Source organism: Lipophrys pholis, assembly GCF_963383615.2.
Source record: "Lipophrys pholis genome assembly, chromosome: 11".
Classification (NCBI taxonomy): Eukaryota; Metazoa; Chordata; class Actinopteri; order Blenniiformes; family Blenniidae; genus Lipophrys; species Lipophrys pholis.
The window spans coordinates 11,553,925-11,574,012 of NC_137631.1; the positions used below are offsets into that span (position 1 = coordinate 11,553,925).

General features: G+C 42.4%; 1 protein-coding gene across 1 annotated transcript in view; it reads left to right on the forward strand.

Moving 5' to 3' along the window:
- Positions 1-20,088, forward strand: part of kcnq1.2 (potassium voltage-gated channel, KQT-like subfamily, member 1.2) — a gene marked incomplete at its 5' end in the record, with an annotated part of 166,501 nt that overhangs the window by 137,664 nt on the left and 8,749 nt on the right. The window lies entirely within an intron of this gene.

Here is a 20,088-nt window from a genome sequence, read left to right on the forward strand (position 1 = left end):
GAGGCTCAAAGAGAAAGACGAAGTGGCACCTAGTAAAGGAAGAGACAGCATGTCTTTACTACTTCCTGCTGCCTGGCAGCTGAAGCTGAGAGGAAGATCCTCGTCTCCTTCTACCTCCTTTTAATTATGTCCAATTACAAGGTTAGCACGCCAGGACTTATTACACGGCAACCAAAGAGCCCCTCTTGAGTATGTTTGTGGGGCCGAGGCACATATTATGGTGGTTTAGCGTAGCGAAATTTCCAAGGCTTGGGCTCAGAGGGGCCTTTGCAGTTCTCTTTTTGTGGTTTTAATGAGAACTGAAAGCATGAAAATGCAGCAGCAGAAGAAGGCCCCCCTACTATAAATGAGCAGCACTCTTCCCTGGTTCACCACAGACTCGCTTTCGTGTTAGCGGGGGGACAATGCTTCTACACATGTGTCATCTCTCAAACTGTGTTATGGTAGCTGGTAGTGTCTTTATTGTAATTGTGCATGATTGAGGGCAAGAGGGGCAGAAAGACGGAGGAGACGAAATGAGAGATGTCCCAGAGATGCTCCGTAATAGAACAAAAATGATCTGAGTTAGGACTCATTATATTCTCCGAAGTCCTCCAGTGTCGGAGTGCTGGCATGGTGGGTTTGTTCTCTTTGTCTGTATTTGTCTATCTGTAGCCATCCTTGTTGGGGAGTTCAGAATATTGAAAGAATTGCATTTTCTTTCTGGATTTCTTTGGCATGTCTTTGGTTTATTCAAAATGTATTCTTTTTGCTTTTTTAAAATTTTACTGAACCATGATGGAATGCTGTGATTCTCTTTGTTTTGCAAAAATAAGAAAAAGAACATGTGATAATTGTGATTCTGTAACCTTTAAAATCAAGACCATTCATAAAAAGTCAAAAACCTTCTGTTCTGGATAATAATCAGAAATTCTTTCATCGCCATATTATTTACAGTGTACTTCTTGGTTGGGAGGGTAAAAGAAAAGGTCCACCTTGGGAGCCAGTATGAAAAACGGATGGTTGCAGTGGCTCCAAGCATTGTTGTCTTGTAAACGGACCCCCCCTAAACACAACAAACATTTTGCGGTTACACTCGTTTTTGTTGTTGTGTAAACAGCCTAAGACTAATTGGTGACTCTATATTCCTTGCAGGAGTGTGAGTGTGTGTGGTAGCCCGTCTCTCTTGGTTTACAGAGTGATAGAATACCCACCTGTCCAGCGTGTGTCCTGCCTCTACCCACAGTCAATTTGGGATCGGCTTCAGTTCCCTGAATACCTTAATTATATAGTGTGGGATAGAAGTTGGGATGAATGGATGGAGTTCCTATGCTTCTCTATTTAATGCCAGGAACACTGTAAATGTAAGTCTAAAAACAACAATAAAACAGAAAATCACAGTAAAAACGAGTAGCCAAGGCTAAACCAGACTGATGATTTAGTTTGTGAATTAATGATGCAATAAAATAAAGGTGAAAAGGCCTGTTTGAGGGGAGAAGGTCAAACAGACGATGAGCTGGATGAGAAAACTCTTTGAGGATGAATTTGGTTCTTTTGAGGAATCTGAAGATCTCTTCCTGGGTGGTCAGACAGCAACCAATGGTGGCTGTGGCTTTATGCTCAGCTGCCAACTATCTGCAAGTGTCCTTGAGCAAGACATTGTGTGACAGCTCTTCATCACTGAAACGTGCTTGTCTTCAAAGTTCCCTGAAAGTAAAGTCTCCTCAAAAGAAGACCTCAGTGCGAAGCATCGCCCTCATTGGCTTCTTTTAATGCAAAAGTGACAGATATTTGGGAGAAATGGACAGAGGACAGAACAGCGGGTTGCGTGAACCAAGACCGGACAAATCTAGTCATGGTCTATATAGTCTGTGATTGTCTTTGCATATCACTGATGAATGTTGAAACTGCAAAGATGTGCTCATGTTTGTTTTGTTTCAATTTGGTTCACAAGCGAGTCATAATCACAAGTACACGTCGCAAGTCCTAAATTCGATTTTATTATTTAAAGTTTGGTATCATTCTGCACAGTGACAAGCATCCGAGAGAAGTAGGAACAACTAAAGCACTTTGAAAATCTCATGGTCCTCTTTAAAAATGTCCCAGTCAGTTTCTTGGCACTCGTTCCATGATGCATCCCTCCTTTGGCTGGCAGGTGTAAATAGGACTGATTAAAGCTCTCCCTCCCCTCCGGGCTCTTTTGTGGCTTTGAGTGTTTGGACACATCCTTGGCAAAAGGGCCTCATGAGTGCCAAATTTGTGTGTTGGTAACACTGATTCGGGAAAAGAGGGGGCTTGTCTTGTGCCAGCCGGGTGACAATGCAGAGTGATGTCAGATAGGTGGTCACTTTCATGAGGCGATGTCGCTCTTTCCTCCGTGATTGTAGCTTCTCTTCAAGTATTGACTTTGCGTCGCAGTGAACTCACTGGCAAGTTTTACGTGATGTTTGTTGCTCAAAACCATCATGTCCTAATTAATAAACCCAAATCTCCCCAGGCAATTATACACACGAGACACTGTTCCAAAACAAAACGGGACACCTCTCATCTGAAGACAGGTGGGTTAAGTAATCACTTCGACTGAAGATCTTCACATTAATTAGAACCAATGCCTGCACAATGGTGTACTTGTTAGCACTCGCATGTCAGGTTAGTGACCAGTCACTCAAAGAATTGAAAAATGGCAGATTCCCACTAGTTTTTGTTTCCCTTTCAGGCACTCCTTCCTTCCTTTACCCACAGGCAGTTTCTTTTAGTAGTGCAAAGAAAGGCCATTTGCACGGCATTGGAGGACGAAGCAGCCGCTGATATTAAATCACCTCATCTCCAAGACACCGGGACATTTTTCAAGGAGGGGTTTCCAGTATTTGGTGAACATTTCAGTCCTCTGATTTATAGCCCAACGCTACATAAAGCAGATGAATGGCTCACAATAAGAGGAACATTGTTAAATCTGCAGTGGATGACAGTGCAAGTAGTGGAGGAAGAAAGAGGGGATGAAACAAGTCAAGGAGACCTGTGGAGATACCGAATGGAGCAGTGCCAAGAGCCGTTCCACTTTTAGTGAGCTTTTGGTTATTTATGTGAGTGAAAGCAGAATTCGAACTACATTTGAACCACAGAGAAAAAGAAGCATGAATCAAATCCCAGTCTAAGAATCTCTTTTCTCGTCTTAAAGTGTGCAAATATTTATTTTTCCTGACTTTCCAAAAAAATGTTCCTTAAAATGTTTGTTGATTCTGTGGTGACCTTTGATGTTGCGGTGTGAGAGCAAAAGTCCACACTTGTTGAGCTAAAAAAAACAAAATGTCTGTTTTTAACTTAAAAGTGACGAATTTGGCTGCGCCCACCCTCCCCTCAGAGTGGAAAACACTTCTCCAGGAAGCTCACAGCCAACATTAACAATCCCTTGACGTGACACGTTACACATTACACATGTTGTCTCTCTTGAACTTCAGTCACCTGATTGTTCTCCATGAGTTCACAATTGCGTTCGCACTGCTGCGGCCCTTGATTGTTTACTCTTATCCTGGGATCCTCTACTGCTTGTTTCCTGCTTTCCCTCCTTTGCCTGTTTGTGTCTGTCTCTCCTCTTTCTTCCCTTGCTATCACGTAAACATTCCCCAGACTGAGCTCATCTAATTGGCATCTTATCAGCCATCTTGTGAGTGTGCCATTGTTATGACTATGTGTTGCTTCTATTCCCAGAATAGCACTGACACTGAAATAGAACATTCCCATGAAGCTTCTGTTGAGACATTCCTCTCAATATCAGCTCTGGCAAATCATCGTCATCTCTGTGTTCGCTCATCACGCACTGGATTACCTCTGCTCATTCTTTATGTGGTGACTTGATTTAGCAGATTCCGGAATCCTAAAGCTCAAGTCATTCCTCAGACTTGTGATGGAGACACTTTTATGGCTGTGGATGTTCAATGCCGATGTAATGGCTGTGAAACATTTAGGGGCTCAAATGTGGATTCCTTTTTTCGAAACTTTAGCAGTTTGAATGAAATTGTTGCTAATTTAAAACAAGTGCTCGTGCATCAGAGTGAGTCTTGATCTTGAGCATGGCGTGACCCGGTTTAGAGTCCCTGTTGCCACACAAAGTGCATATAGCTTAAAAAAAAAATAAAAAAAGTGGCAATGTATTATGTGTAAACGTGGTTGATTTTGAGATGCCATAAAAGTCACTATGGTGATGCATAAAAAACATCTTCTCTTCAAACATTCCCTGCTGGTAATCTGCCTGAAATGACAAGAAAGATAGACAAAATTGTACGGGTGTGAACCATAACCCTGAATACTGTAAGACTGTGTGAAACAGGTTTTTCTTTTTTACGATTCAGATCTTCCAGTCCACACTAAATGTAAAGACTGGAATCTTCAAATTAGTATAAAATTTTGTAATTTTTCAAAATCAGCAGGGTTGCAATTAAAGCATAACATATTACTGCATATGCACAATTTTTTTTCAGTCGCAAGTTGATAAATGATTACTATTTATAAAATCTTAAAGATGGTCACAATTACTTTTGTTGGACTTTGTCACACTGAGGTATAAATAATTGTGGACCTCCAGGGCTGCCGGCTCTTTCTGTACTGCTCGTCAAGCTCACTGTGAGCTTCAGCATTAGCATTTTTGAGCTTCAGCTGTTGCACAATGCAGCATTAATCCATATCCTAACCCAGTCCTGCTGACAACAACATGACAGATATCCTACGTTAGTAATTAACATTAGGTTGTATACACAGCACCATATGAGCCATTATAAGCCTTAAATAAACATTAGCTTCAAAAGGCCTGTCTGCCATGTAGTGAAGCTAATTTTTATTTGCAATAAGTAGTAAGTTGACGAGTTCAGGTAATACTGAAAACAAGTAATTCAATCTAAAGTAGTTTCAATTAGTTCTTGCACCAGCTTGAAACATGCCCCACAACTGCATTAAAGGATGAAGTCGATTTTTAATGATATAATTATGAAATTATTGTGAAAATAAATGAAATTAGTGTGTACCGTACACTTTTACACAATGATCCCAAAATCATCTGATGGTCTTGTCTAATTCAGTTTATTCATTTGCTGTTGTTCATTCTTTCCGTCTGTTTTGCACACACACACACACACACACACACACACACACACACACACACACACACACACACACACACACACACACACACACACACACACACACACACACACACACACACACACACACACACACACGCACACACACCAATGTGCTTAGCAAATAAGAAAAACAATGAGCCGGAGGTCTGCCCATGTTCCTCTCGCACCCGGTGGAGCCTTTGATGGGGCCGGGGTTACCCAGCGGGTGCAGAGCATGGCGGGTGAAGGGGTGCGTAAGGGGCAGCTAACAGCCCGTTCCTCCCCTAAACCCTGTAACTCCATCTTGGGTCGTGAGCTCAGGGAGCGGCAGGCACGTGCCACGAGAGCACCCGAGGCCCTCCCGGCCCCTCTGTTGCTTTTGGATGATGTGACAGTGTTATAGTCCACTGTTGAGCTGGACCTGGTGTCGAGTTCTTTCAGGGGCCCTCTGAGATGAGACAATAAGATTTTGTACAGGTGCCGGTGCCCAAACGGACGCGCACACACATATATACACAGACATGATTCACAGAGAGATTTGCACAGCTGTGTGCAGGCAACTCCTCCCTTGCCAAATGTAGCGGCAGGCCTCTGTGAAGCGCTCTCCAACACACACACAGATGAAGAGCGGCTGCTCCTCACCGGCACACTGCTCAACAGGCAGCGCAGGAAAAATAAAGTTCAAGGGCCTGGCTTGCTCTTGTGTTTCATTAATTACTTTTATATGTTTATTCAACTCACACTGAGAAAGCATTTCCACATAGATCTAGTTAACCAATGGCTTTTTTTTTTCAGAATTCAGGATCAACTTTGGTGTTGTACCCTGGCAGGCAGAAGTGTGTCAATATTTTTATAAATTCATACATGTGCACAGAAGGGGGGGGGGGGGATCCAAAATTCCTGATTATATGAAGACTGTTGGACCCTGTTGTGCAGGCAGGTAATCTGCTCATGAAGTAAGTGGAAATGTCCCGCCTCGATCTGGGAAATGATTCATCATCGAGAGGTGCACACCTCCCTGCCACTCGCTGGGCAGAGCAGCCGCCCTCGAACATCGCTCTATTCTCTCTCTGTTTCTTTCGCCCCTTGATTACACTTCCAGCTCTCTGCACTTCTTCATCTTTGTCTTTGATTTTTGTTCTTTTTGTATTATAATTTCCTCTACAGTTTTAAATTTATCAAGCTCTTTTTTTGTCATCCATCATCAAACGAGTCACTTGCAGTAGCAGGAAATTTCAACAGCAGCAAACACTGGCATGCGCTAAAGATTGTATCTATGTTTAAATGCAAATAAGGATTACATTTTTTTTTTTAAAAAAGCAAAAATACATGCATTCCAAAAGAGTGGGCTTGGTCAAAAATCACATGTAGTACTGTATTTCTATTTATGCACTCAAATGTCTTTTTATGCACTTTTTCCTGTTTTTGTCAACTTTTTCCTGTTTTTCGGAAACTAAGTTCAATTCTTAGTTTAAATTGAAAAAAAGACTGATAGCTTCATGGAAAAACATCCCTGACAGTGTCCCCTCTGTCCTTACCCCTCAAACTTACACAAGAACCCTCTCATCCACAAAAAATGAAGACATCAGAACCACAACGCACATATCACGCTGCCCTCTACACACAGACGCACACACTCTGTCTTTGCATTTTTGCCATTTGCCACTCTGCGCTCGCCTCCTCTCCCCTCTGGTTCCATTCAGCCCACTCCAGATGTGCAAGGACAGAGAGGGCCCAGTCATTTTCATTCAGTCAGTCACTTTCTCCCCAGAGAGGGAGTGAAACACCACCTGTGTGTCTGTCTTTGTTCATTTTAGCAACCAGACCCCTTTCCGCCCTATAACAGGGCCAACCAGAAAGTCACGCTGATGGTGTCTCAAGCTGTGAGGTGATGGAGAGGAAAATGAGCCGCGAAAATCTTTATACCGTCCTCTCTTTTTTTGGCTCATTGTTCAAAGCTGATTTTTGAGTGCCATGTCATAACATGAACCTGTGTCTATGACTAACAGGATAACACATTGTGTCACAAAGCTTAAATGAACTCACACTGGTTTCTTGAATATTGATAATGAGTTCACTGTACTCCACTGGCCTCCAATGTCACCACATCTCAACCCAAGAACCTTTGGGATATGGTGAAACAGAGCATGCACATCATGGATGTGCAGCTGACAAAATCTCTGATGAAACCCAGAACTAGGACGATGTATCTAATATGGCGGCCAGTTAAGGTACAGTATGTATTACATTTTGTGAGATTTACTGAATTAAAACAAGTCTGCCTACTCTGAAGAGGTTCAATGCATTTAAATAAAGTTGACTTTATTGCAAAACTATCTTGGTTTTGGATCAGTGACATGCCAAATGGGCTTTATTTATTTCTGAAACTTGCTTTGCTCCATAGAGAGCAGTGACTAGCAGATCAAGTTGTGAAACAACTTTAGGAGTTTTGCTTTAGGTTCAAAACCTCATTATGAGTCCTCCTGAGGCACACAATTGTTCCAACTTTCAAACAGTGGAGGAAGGAGACTGGATCTGATGTCGGTTTACAGAGACCACGAATACGATCTCTGTATATAACCACTTCAAGTATCTGTGTTTAGACACTTATATGAACTCTCACTGCATCACTGTTGTCCGCTGACTGCTCAGCTACCTCACTGACCCAACACCAAACCGTAAAGCTTGTTCACAAAGTGAAGGTCAAGAGGCCAGAGAGACAAACAAACCCTGGTCTGTTTCTTTGTGTGGACAAGGATTTGTTCCGGAAACGCCTTCACCCTGCCTTCCTTCCTATGGTGTTTATTTGCACTTCGGATTCCCACCAGCACCTCAGCTGTTTACAGTGTTTATTTTAATTGTTTTATTTTATTTCCAGAAGGGGAAAAAATGCCTTTTTTTTTAAAGCTTCATCTATTTACACAATGCTGGTTTGTTTTGTGACCTATAAATAATTCCAGCGAAGGCTGGACGGACATCATTGCCATCAGTGGAGTTCAAGCAATTAGCTGAAGGAAGCCATTGGTTTGGATGATGTTTTTATTTGCATCAGAGCCCTGTTTCTTTTGCTAATAGCTGTGGTTTCAAGCCTAACCTCATTTGGCCGAAAAAAAAGTGTAGAAATTTATTCTTTTTGGGACATAAACAGTGGAAGACCCATAAAAGACATGCTGTTGACCAGTGAGGAGGTACTGCATAAAAATACATTTCATTTCTGTTTATTGTAAGTATTATCAAGCAAATCTGAATAAACTAAAAAAAAATATCCACACAGCCAGCAAGCAGTACTGTGTCTGTCAACTGTGTCACTTTCTGTAACTTTGTGAAGTCCGTGGCCTGAAAAATTAATCCAGAGAGCAGCCACAGCTTGGAAATATGAGACCACGTTATTATAGTTTTGGTACTTAAACAACAAACATATAGTCCTCACAATTTGAAGACCCTAAAGAAAGACAAAAAATCTTTAGAAATAGAGTTTTGGGTTGATTTCAACCACTCTGCATGATCATATGTCATCATACATTGTGAATATTGGATTTTTACCTAACCTCCACACATGATGGGATATGGTGAGATTTGGTACATCAGAGTGCCAAAACATTGATTGTACATGAATTTTTCCAAGTTTTTAGGTGGAGCTGTGGAGCCATTTTGCCCCGCCCTTGTCTGAAACCAATTAAATCCGTACATTTCTGCCATACATGTCTGGATCAGATGTTGGCTGCACCTTCCAACCTGTTGTTGGATGCACCTCTGGATCTGTTGTTGATTTTACCTCTGAACTCTAACCCTCTGGATGAGCTGTTGGTTGGTTCCGGAGGTTAAGCCAACAGCTCGAGAGGTGCGACCAACAGCAAATCCAGATGCAAAACCTACAGCAGATTCAGTGGTTCAATTCAATTCAATTCAATTCAATTCAATTCAATTCAACTTTATTTATATAGCTCTGAATTCAACAAAGTCATTTCAGGACACTTTTACAGAGAAAACCTATCAAATCCACATGAGCAAGCATAAGCGCATTTTTTGCCTTCTTAGGCTAAAAGCATTTGGTTAAAAGGTGCACATTGACAGTAGTCCCTAGCCTTGCAGCATCCTCCAGGTACTTAGCTGATGGTCCAGTAGTGCGCTGGCAGGAGTGGTCCGGATGTTAGCGGTTGGCTCTACAAAGGTTAATGAGGATCAGAGCTCAGACCCTGCGGCCTTGTTCAGAACCAGCAAAGCATAGTGCTCTGTGTTTTCACAATACATCTTTGCTGCTATTAGTACTGTGTCACCAGACAAGACCTTGTATAAGTGTACAAGCAAGGGGGAGGAGAGGACTTACAAGTTTCAGGAATCAGGAACACACGACTTCACATTTGCGTACTCAGTCACATGAATGCACCCGCATAGAGGGTTTTTTGGAGGTTGAGTCTCATTAGGCACCTCCTGACTCAGAGTGTATTTTGAGGAAGTCCGGGCTGGCGAATCCTTGCTTACTCATGCTTGGAAGTGACAAAATATAACTGGCCTACTCCGACACTAAAAGACCTTTATTCGACTTGTATTGTCCTCCAAATAAGGCTGTGTTCACCAACTTCCCCACCTCTAAATAAATTGTGAACAAAGGGGTTATGCCTGTCTCCATGTCTGTCTGTTTATGCACATACATGAACATAGTGTACATAACGATTGTGAGAATTTTGGAATCAAGTTTTTTAAAAGACTATATAAAACATTTTTGTTCAGCAAATATGTATTGAAGTTTCACAGTTTTCCAGTTGAATAATGGGAAATGATCTTTTGCATTGTATATATATTTTTAAAAAATGCAGCTGTATTGGATTTTCTCCCCGAATATCCATTTTTCTTTACGACTTTCAAAAGAAATCATTGATGGTTAGTTCAAAAGTATCGTTTAAAAATGATATTCAATATATTAAATCGCATGTTAGAACTAAATAGAATATAGCTCCAATTAATAGAAATGAAAACACACAATAAACTAGATTGCAATGACGATGCAGCTGACTTTACAGAGTGAAAGCTTCCAGCAGGCTTCCTACAGTCTTAATGTTTTACCATGATAAACCAGGAATGCCTGAGTTGGCAGCTTTGCTTTACTTTGAGTTTTGAAGAACATATTTTCTGAGCGTTTTGTCCACCCGTCTGGTGATTTACAATTAAAAAGGGAGACATCACTCAACTGGTGCAGTATTGACTTTTTGTAATCGTCATTATATAAAGTCGTGCCCTCAAACATGGTTTTTAGGAATGGATATTACTTGTTTGTGATCAAACATTTCCAAAGGGCCAACACGTGATTTCATAAAGTGAACTTTGTGTGTGAATGCTGTTGTAACAGTTTATGGTAAAGACGTGCAGACTCAATACAAGCATTTGAAGAGGGGTTCGGTGTAGCAAAGATCACAGCAGAAAATATCAGCCTTGCTCGGCTGGTTCTGTCTGAGACGTCCCGCCGGGGGCGGCATGATAATGTGACCTTGAGCGGTACGATGTGTGACCTGAACCTTTTCTTCTATAATAAACCACCATCTGTGAAGAGGTGTGGCGTTCAGCCACCATTACCCAACTTGGGTGGCTTCCTCTTCTTTTTCATCCCATGCTCGCACCCTGGAGAATATTGCACAGCATCCAATTAGCCGAGCCCTCCCTATTTTCCACGCTAAGCTATGAACAGTGAGCCATACATGTGGAAGTTTGATTTTCCTCCCACTCTTTTCCTTTTACCACAAACTGCTTTTTTTCCTGTATTTACTAGGCCTAAAATAGACCCAGCTGGGGGGAGGAGGTGTAGCTCACATATTCCCAGCCTGTCCTGTAGTAACTGTAACACCACGAGAGTTTGTCAAAGTCCTTCCCTTTTTGACAGTGGACACAGTGTGTGGAGGTGGGTGTTAAAAATAGGAGTATATGCAGCAAAGCTCTTAAAACGTTCAAATACGTGCAGACATTTCCTGACCAGGGCCGCATTTCCTACCCTCTGCTGGATCAACATTCCCTTAAATTAGGACGGTGATCTGTCCCAGCCGCTTCCGTTGAGAGGGGGCGGACAAGGACGGAGAAGATCCTGTGAGGTGGATGAATGGGGACGGAGAACGGCAGCAGGGTTTGTTTGATGACAAACCTGGCTCTCTGTTGACTACAATCTAAAAATACTACCCAGTCAGTTAGGTTTGCAGCAGGTGTGAGGAGGAGGAGGAGGAGGAGGAGGAGGAGGAGGAGGAGGAGGAGGAGGAGGAGGAGGAGAGAGGGAGGTGGGGTGGGGGTAGTTTGATGTGTGTCTGTCATCCCAAACCCAACAGCTGGAGGGTTGAGAGAGGGTCTCTCAATCCCATAGGGAGAACAAGAGGTGTGGAATTAGGTGTGTGGTTCTGTGTTTACACTGTACATATGCCCTGTGTTTGTGTGTGTGTGTGTAGTGGCTTTAGGGTATGTAAGGGCTGTGTATGTATACGATGGGGTCTGTGCGTGAGCTTGTGCAGAAAATCTGCACATACAGGAGTCTTACACAAGTGCCCTTGTAAAAAGCCCCGGCTCCACACAGAGCCAGTGTCTCGCTAAAGTGAGTCTGAATTGTCTTATTCATGCTCTCTAATCTATAATCCCAACTGTGGCAGTGCTATGAATCAAAATTAATGGCTCCGTTGTTTATGCTGATGTTTAAACTCTGGTGTGAGTACTGTATGGGCCATGCAGCTCACTAAATAAGCCTCAGATCTTCTGTGTGTGTGTGTGTGTGTGTGTGTGTGTGTGTGTGTGTGTGTGTGTGTGTGTGTGTGTGTGTGTGTGTGTGTGTGTGTGTGTGTGTGTGTGTGTGTGTGTGTGTGTGTGTGTGTGCGTGTTGAGTGGTTAACATGTGTGTGTCTCTCTCCACTACTTGTTTTTACCCTGATGACAAGAGGCAATTGGCCTTCTCAAATGACAGTGACTAGGTACTGTGAGGGCAAATGTGCACAAGCAGCTGTGCATCTCTCTCTCTCTCTCTCTCTCTCTCTCTCTCTCTCTCTCTCTCTCTCTCTCTCTCTCTCTCTCTCTCTCTCTCTCTCTCTCCACTTTGTCCCCCATCCATATATCTAAAATGAAAGTAGTTACTGATTCAGTGATTAAATACCTTCCAGTTTGTCCTGGGACCATCAGATAAGGGTTATGGGAATGTGAAGGATAAAAACAAGCCACAGCTAGAAGCCACCGCATAATCATTATTGCCATACCTGATATGGTGAACACATGCCAGATGGCTTCACTCAAGCAAGAAATTGCATGTGGATGGCAACAAAAGTTACATTTAATCCTTCCTCACAACCATTGTCTGATCACACTTATTAATAGACTAATTAAAATCAGTCAGATTGTGTGTGTGTGTGTGTGTTTTGTTTAATTACATGTAAAATCAGTGGAGGCTCCATGGGTTTGCACCATATTTAAATCGAATTCCCCCAAATTCTAACTTTTTTGAAGCTGTCCAAATTTAGCAGCATTTTTTTCAAATTCTTTACTTGTGTTTGAGGTATGCTGTCTTAAGTCGAAATTTTAAAAAAGGTTCATTTTCAAAGGGATATGTTTTCATCCACTTTTGCATCTGAGATATGAAGTTGCTCCTAGAAGACAATGAACTATATGAACATTCCCTAACAGATATGAGGGCTCAGAAAGGCCCAATTCACACACAAAAAACTAAATCTGATTTGCAAAGTCAGCTGGGCACAATTTTTCTTCAAGCACTCTGGTTTTCTACCACAGCCAAAAGATTGAATGGACTGGTGTCTTAGCCTGAATGTGAGTGTGACTGTTTTCCTTTCTGTGTTGGCCCAGAGATATAGTGGCCTTTTGACAGTTTACATCAGTTCAAGCCTCTCTGACCCAAAGTTGGATGAATCAGGATATGATGAGTGAAAGTCAAAGCTCGTCATCCAGGACAATATTCCGAAGTCTTCTCTCATTCCTCATGAATGACTTGTTTGACATTTACCGCGTTCTGATATTTTAGTCTCGCGTTGAGTAGACTTCAGTTCACCAAATACAGTAGCAACTTTAGGGTCCGGAGAGTCAGAGCGGATATTAGACGGGCCACGGTGACGAGCTGAATGAGTGGAATAGTTTCATGCGGCCTTATCAGTTTCATGTTTTGTTTTGTCTAGCGGAGCCTGGCTGGCCCTGTGTTGGTCTTCAGGAAAGAATGCAGGGTCATCGAGCAGAGCTGAGGGAGTTTATGAAATTTGGCTCTGAGATAACACCAGGCGACCCGGTCCGATGGCAAATGTGAAATAGTTTGTCCAGCTCCTCATTCCAGGGTTTGACAATGCCAACAAGAAGCTGCTTCATTCACATTTCCCCTCATAGTTTACAGTTCAATCAGTGCTCCGTAAAAAACTTGTCAGACACGGCTACGCCGCTACAGTTTCCATACAATCTGACGAGTTCTATTTCTCCGATCACTGTTGAGTCGGTTCGTCTCCTCAGCTTCTCCTGTCATCGCTGCACACCATCAAATCATCACTTAAAAATAAAAATGCTTCAGATTGATGATCTCAAGCTGTGTTGCTTCTCATGTCTGCATCTTTGGGCTCAAAACACAGTGAAAACAACAACAAGCGACTTGAGTGGAACCAGGACAGCTGCTATATTTGGAAACGGGAGACATGATGTCTCTTCTCTTCTTAGTTATGCCTCTTGTTGCCTCACTATGCAATCTCTCTCTCCCTCTCTCTCTCTCTCTCTCTCTCTCCCTCTCCCTCTCTCTCTCTTTCTCTGCGTGTGTGTGTTTGTGGACAGCTGTTGCAATATAACATAATAAGGCTTTCAATGTGAAATAATGGCTTTAAATACTGGTTAAAAGGGAAAAAGGGGTTTGCTTGGGGTCAGGCTGACTCCCATCCCCGAAGATCAGCTGGCACACTGTTAGGCTGTGGCACCAGGCACAGGGCCACTGTCTGGGCAGGACAGACAGCTGGCAGGGGGGTGGGGGGGGTTCTCTGTCTGGGATAGACACGCACACGCACACACACACACACACACACACACACACGCACACACACACACACACACACACACACACACACACACACACACACACACACACACACACACACACACACACACACACACACAGACCAACTTCACTTATCTCCACTGTACGCATGCAACTGTTGTTTATAATGCAGGCTGCAGCTCACTGCGTTTGAGTGATGCGTTTGTGTACGCTCGGGAAATATAGCCTTTTTTCGAAGCGCTTTTTAACTTTGGGTGTGGACAGTGGGAGATTTGGCCTCAGTGGTTTATTTATCTCACTGTGTTGTTGTTTGTGTAAATAAAGCAGTCATGTGTATGTACATATATAATATGAGTAATTTATTATTAAAGTAAACTGTAATTATAGGAAATTATAATTGATCAAGTAAAATGTACTTTGGTACATTACATCAAATTTAATAATAATGTTCTACAATGCTTGATAAATTATATACCAGCATGCTTTTTTAGGATCAATGATTAATTTGGATATGGTTAATAATTCAATTCAAATAGTTTCTATTTTAATGTAAATGTATTTGATATATTGAGTATTTACTATAATTGTGATGTCATATTTCTGTAACTTGTTTTTGATTGATGTGATAATTATATTTCATTTTGTATAGTTACACTGGTGTTTGTTTGTTTGCTTGTTTAAAGGTTTTTCACCTGCATAAAATAGGTGAGGAAAAGAAACTAAAAGCCTCATCAATTGGGAGTGAATCCCAGCAGAAGTATGAGAAGTGTGCATACTCAACGCCAGGACTTCTCATTGACAAAGTACTAAAACAGTGCACATTTAAAGTATGGTGGTGATCAGTGGTGATCAGTGGCTAAGGAGTTCTTTCAGATCAACGAAGCGGTCTGCCAGTCATCTTACAGAGACAGTCAGTACTGACATTAGGCGGGTACGAAGCAGTTGTGAACGTGTAAGTTTATTAGATTGTTTTCACTGATATCAGTTTGGCTGTTTGCAGTATGGAATGAGTGTTACACACATTTCATGCTTTCCATAGACAAACACACTATCTTTTGCCTGTGGGCAGCTGTGGCCCGGTTGGTGGAGTGGTTGTCTCTTGGTCAGAAGGTTGCAGGTTCCATTCCTTATCGCTGCATGTTTACATGGTGAAGTGTCCTTGAGCAAGACACTGAACCCCAAACCAGTCCCACTGGATGAATAGAGTGCCGTGGATATACGTGGCAGCCACATCCTTTGGTGTGGCCCAATGGTTAAAGAAGCAGACTTTGACTGTGTGAGTTCACTGGTTTGTGCCACGCAGTGGACAGGTCACTACTTTGGTTCCTTGAGCAAGGCCCCTAACCTCCGTCAGCTCTCCGGAGCACCATAATGTGGCTGCACCACTGCAGTAATAGGACATATGTGGTTTCTTAATCCCCAAAGGATTATTAGAATATTATTAGTAGTGGTAGTATTAATATTATTAGTAGTATTATTAAGACTGTGTCATGTAAACTAACAATGGCTTTTTAATTATCAGGAAAAAAAAACCATTCAAATAACTTTTCATGTACACTTTGATTGTTTACAAGTTATTTAGATGATGGGAAAAGCAGTATCTGTGGTGTTCAGCACAATTTTCCCTGTGCATAATCTACACTGTCTTCAGTATCCACATCAATAGTCACCCTTAATCTTCCCTAACGTTGTCGTCCCCCCGGCATCATTCATAATATCAGGCTGACTGGACTATTGATGGCAAGAACAAAGCCACAGTGTGGCTAACCTACAGCAGCGGCTGCAGTAACATGGCACCTCCCTGGTGACTGACGACGATGCCACGCTGGCTGCCACCACAGCCTGGCACTCCAGTAGGGGGGGAGCATGTGTGTGTGTGGGTGTCTTGAGGAGTTTGGGTGCATTTGGTGGTTGTGGCAGCTGGCAGTGAGAAGGCAAAGGAGGGGCAGAAGGGGTCCTCATTTATAAAGACTCGTCTGTGTGAACCCCATACGAGGCCACACCCTGGATGTAGGCTAAAAATTGTTTCCATACATGCACCAGCACATTCGTGAACCCGCACGTAAACCTGGAGCTTGATGATCGACACAAAGAAAAGATGAGCAGCAGGACAAACTGACTGACAGACATTAAATCTGCTCCTCATTTGAGGAGGTGTGTGGCGGTTCTTTCTATCAAAGGATCAATATCTGTGATTCCACAACAGCGATCTCAAGTATGGAGGAGTCGCTGCTGATGAAGTGTAGAGTGGTATCGTATCACTGATCCGTATTTTAACTCTGAGGAGATAGGCGAATGTAACTAAACTGTCCTGATTAAGTAATGTAATCGCTTTTCATTTTGCTACATTAGAGCCCTTGATGAAATATCAGTGTCTGCCTCATTTGACGTGTTGAAATAAGTTCTTGGAAAAAAGTAGCCTTAAATAACCTGACATGTATACAAGCACAGAGTTATACTGTTTGAGTGTTTGTGTGCACGTTTTATTTTTTTCCAATCATTTCTGTGCGTGGGTGCGTGGGTCCGTGCGTGCGTGCATCGAAAGCCGACAAACCTCTGTCAGACAGTGACAGGCTGTTTATATTCTACTTTTTCATGTGAGCATAAGTATTAGATTGTGTTCGATGCGTTTGCAGCAGTGGTCTGTGTCTGTGAAGGCCACCACACTGGGGACCAGTTAGGAACAGATCTTGTCCAGCTGTCTCTGAGGACAAATGGTCCAGGAGGCAACTGCCTGTTCTACTCACCACCATCACCACCCTCTGCTTTTATTTTCCTACTCTGAACATCGACCCTGAAGTCATCACTCCAGATCACTCTACGTCTATTTGCACTCATTTCCTACAGACGAGCTCCAAATGTAAGCGTCACCCAAACCGCATCAAACCTTATTAGATTATTTCCATTATGAAGATTTGATTTGTTTCCCCATAAAGCAAACAAACCCTTATAATGGGAGTGTGCCAAGTACCAAAAAATTTTTTTTAAGTAAAAAATACATGCATGCCCTCATACCCATAGTTCTGTCTATCACATCAGAGGACTTTGCTTTGACCAGCATAACTCCAATGTGAAGGTGCTGAATGAGCTGAGCAGGCGTGCTCTCTCTCTCTCTCTCTCTCTCTCTCTCTCTCTCTCTCTCTCTCTCTCTTGCTCTCAGAATGAAGGTATCTATGCTCTCAACAAAAGAAAGATAAAAATGGGAGGAAAAAATGGAGGGGAGGAGTGACTGTAGGGGGGTGGGGGTGGTGGTGGTGGTGGGGGGGGGGGGGGGGGGGGTCGTTCTCGTGAAAGTAGCCCTTAGAAACAAAAGCAGCTTTGAGTGTGCACCCACTCAGATGAGAGATTACCCGGTGCACACACACATACACACACCAGCACCACCCCTGCAGAAAAGAGCTTTGGCTGCAGTTTAGTGGCACGTGGCGCAGCTCTTGATGCTTACCATGTGCGTCAGGTGCTCTCGCTCAGTTTCCTGTTCTTTAAAACATAACCACCATTTCCCTCTTTCTCTCCCCCCCCTCTCTCCCTCCCTCCCTCTCAGAGGAAACCCATTCACAACGCTGCCATCCAGCCTTACCCTTCACTTCTTACTTACTCTGTTTCCTTTGCACTCTGTCCATCTCTTTCTCCTGCTTTTACAAACACAAAGAACATATTGTAACTGCCAGTGTTAAAGTGAATCCATTCTCTTTGGCAGCAGCCCAGCCTGTGGTGAATCTGAGCCGGGCTTGCTCTGTTTTCCAGTTGGCGCTGACGGCCGCTGGTTGAGAAATTTGGTTGCTTGTTGGGCTGGTGAATTTGAGTCCAGCGGACACTTTGGTTCAGGATTTATTCGTGCAGCCTGTCATTCTTGCTTTCCATCTTTTTTTTTTTGTTTTCACTCCACTTGTAAAGCATGACCGCACTTCACCTCATCTGAGAGCGTTTGCTCTCGCATCACTTTGATTCCATAAAGTTTTACAACAGAGAGGGATTTGGAGCATCCCCAGATTCTGTGAGGTACTTGCAAACAAAGAAAATTCAAGGGCTATTTCGAAAGTCTCGGGGAAAGCTGTATGAATTGGGTCACTTGAATGCGACTGACATTTTCACACGTTCATTGCATTAACTGTGGTTTTCAGCTACTGACTCTATCTGATTGTGAACCACACTGCCGAACCTTTTGGAAACCAGAGAATAAAAGCATTTTAAGGCCACAGCACGAGGTTTTACGTCCAACACATAAGTCCACACAGACAGACATATGCGTTTTGTTGTAATGACTTTTGTGGACATTGCTTCATCTTACATTCATATCTTTCACTCTAAACTCACTCTAAACTATTACTTGCCCTAAGCTTAATCTAACCATATAGTTAGTCTAAAATAATGTTCACCTTCAAAATTTTATTATTTTCTTAAAGGGTACCAGTCACCCATAATCTAGCTCAGATTATGGGGGCAGATTCAGACTCTCACAATAGTAACGATTACACAACCTTACACAAAATAAATCATTTTCAAGTATTGAAATATTTCTGTGCAAAACTGCAGAATTCTAATAATAGCAGCGACCACCTCACACTTATTCAGTCACACAACACAAAGCGCACAGCCAAAGTTGCACAGTTTTGCCTGAAAGTCCATATAAACACACTGTGGCACAAACACACCAATAATAAGATACTATCACATTTCATAATCATAGTTTAGGCCCAGAACTGAACACAGCCTTTCTCCCCTATTCTTAAAAAAAAAAATGAAAGGGTCCAGAAGGATGAGTCAACACACTCACTCGTCAGAAAAAGCAACTTCTGAAGATTTTAAGTTTGTAAAACTCTTCTCAATTCACTTGGTCTCTTTAGTCATAATTAAGGTGTATATTTCTTGTTTGAACAAAGAGATAATGTTTGATGGATTGCTACTGGCCGTGCAAATGAATGGAAAATGTGTACAAGAATAAATAAATTGTGCAAAACCAGCACAGTCCTTTGTAGAAAGAGGGGAGAAATTTGGACTGCTTTTGGGGAGAAGCTGTTTTAAACAGTCATTCTTTTTCAGAAGGCAACGGGGAGATCAAGTAATGTCAAAATAGGTTGAATTCCACCAAGGTCCACTATTCATTCACACGCCACCACTTAATTGTCTTGCGGAGGCAAATTGCAAAAAACATCTGTTAATATTTGAATATATAGCCATTAAAAGACTTAAAATGAACAATCAAGAGGTGGAACTGTGACTAAAATAAACAACAGAGCAAAAATGGCATTTAAAACTAATCAATCCTGAAATATTGCTGCATTTCTCAAATTCTATTAATGTAATGTTGCATTTACAGATGTGTTCGATTCACTGGTCACTGAAATGAGCACCATACCATGCATGTGCAATCTGGAAATCCTTTTTTTCTGCGGACAAAAGCCTTTAGTGTCATCTTTTTTTTTTTCCCGCTCAAAGATTTATTCTCCTTTTCTTTTGGCTTTATAATTTCCTTCCCTTCCTTTACTTTCGCTCTCTGGCCTCGCCCCACTCCCATTCTCTATTCATGCAGCCCTGTCAAAGTCATGATAATGATGACCTCTGTGTAATGCTTACTTGTTACTGGCCCACCAGAAAGGCCAGTGTGTGCACCCTCTGTTGCTCTTCCTGCATTGTCCATTGTGTAAAGAGCGAAACGCCGGGATCTTGTGTGTGTCCCCGTGTGTGTGTAGGTGAAACACAAAGAGGAGGCAGGCGGTCTGGGTGAGCCACACAGGGTATCTATGGAGAGGCTGAGAAATTCACCTGAACTGACCCTACGCTGCCGCTCACTATTGTACTGTGGGTTTTATGGGAACAGGCCAGAGGAAAAAGGCTGAAATCTTTTATTTCACTTATTTCACTTGCGAGAACTGCAAAGTTGGATGACACTTGTGATATTATTTTTATCGCGTTACGTCCTGGAGGACGACGTCAAAAAGGGTGCAATGTGTAAAAAAGCCATCCAAGGATTTTCACATAATTTCTCAAGATTATGAA